Genomic DNA, 1,765 nt, shown 5'->3' on the forward strand with positions numbered 1-1,765 from the left:
TACTTGCTTTGCATAGTTATCATAACAGATTTAACCATTACCTTTGCAAAAATAGATTATTACTTAGTTCATGCACAAATATTGAAGATTTACCATATTCGCGCAACAATTACACTTTATTTCACAGAAAACATATCATTTAGCGATAAATCATAACATGAAAAAAATAATAATAAAACACAGATGGAAGATATTCGGTCCAAAATCATTCTTTATTAGGTTCAACATTCAAATTATAGACTCTTCCACCCTACACACCCAGCTACAGGGGCCCACGCACTCAGTTGCAGATTTGCCAAGGTCTCCATGCACTCAGTTGTAGGAGCCTTCCCTTTTCACTTAAGTACAGGAAATAGAGCTTTCCTACCTTAGCACTTGCCCAAAACAACAATCTTTTACCTTATTTACCATATCTACTCACTATAACTCAAGTATTTATAGCTTTTCTATTACAATACCATGGCCTGCGGCCTATGGGTGAGTCTCAAAACCAACCTATCACTCACCCATAGAAGGGGCTAAAGACCCTTTGACTCCTACTTAGTTGTTCACTTTTCTTCCACATTTCGGAGAAACTTTACATTCTTTTCAAAATTCTTTTCACAAATTGGTTAAAATAACCCAATATTGACCCTAGGGACCTTATCCCAATAGGCCCCCAACACAAATATGGTGAATCACTCTTGAGTTACTCTTCTGGTGTGTCGATCTTGTTGTGGAGGTCACTAAACTCAACCTACAATGCTGCTACATCGGCAGAACCCTATATCATGACCTTCTACACTTCCTCAACCAACTTTTCTGTCGTCAGGCCTTCTACTGCTAGGCGCATCGTTCTTTGTGTTTGTTGAAGTGTCTTTAACTTCTCTTGAATTGACAGAGTAAGCTGACTAGCTTCCTCTATCCATGGTTGTATTCTTGCCTTGAGAAGGGCCTCTTTCCTTTGTTGCTCTTCAATTTGTGATTGCAGTTGTTTTGCTTCCCACAATCGAGTGAGGTGTTGGACTGGTGCCAAAGTGCGTACAGTCGCCTTGTGTTTATCAAACCTTTGATGTGTCTCTCAAATATCTATGTTAAGTTTCTGTAGGTTTGGATTCTCCTACAGAGTCATCCATAAATCCATGGCCTTATTGCCTATCATTGCGCAATTTGTGACTAATGTATCTAAAGTTCCCATGCTTTCCCTGATAGCTGCTCCACACTATTCCTAGACCTCTGGCAGAGTGGTTGGCTACATTTTAGTTATAGCCTCTAAGATATTCATTTAGAAGTCAAACATGACTTTTCCTATCTCATCCTTAGATGCACAGACCACAGCAGCCAATTTCCTTATCTTTATTGTAGTTGTGGCATCATCTGGAATGTTTAACTCTAGAATTGAATTGCGCACCCATGTTATTGTTGTTTCTAGGCTCTGACTCTGTGCTTGCAACTCTTCCTTTTCTTTCATAGCCTGAGCCTTCTCCACGAACATCTTCTTATTGTTTAACTTGAATTTGCTAATCATTGCAAGCACGCACTATTCTCTAACACTAAGCTCGTTCGAAACCCCCTGATGCGGCACATGGAGAGTCTAAAGCGATAGCGTGGCTAAGTTCACCACAATGTCTTTAATTGTTCTCATCAGAGCACGGTCTTTCTTTGATTCCACATGAAAAAATCCTTCTGATAAGGATATGACTCTCAGGTCCAGAGTCCGTTCTAGCTCCAAAACTTTCTTACTCCCTTATGTCAAGCTTTCTTGCACCCCACTTGCTTTTTGAAG

Source organism: Pinus tabuliformis, chromosome 6 (assembly GCF_031772625.1).
Source record: "Pinus tabuliformis cultivar Carrire ecotype Pingquan chromosome 6, CPIR1, whole genome shotgun sequence".
NCBI classification, from domain to species: Eukaryota; Viridiplantae; Streptophyta; class Pinopsida; order Pinales; family Pinaceae; genus Pinus; species Pinus tabuliformis.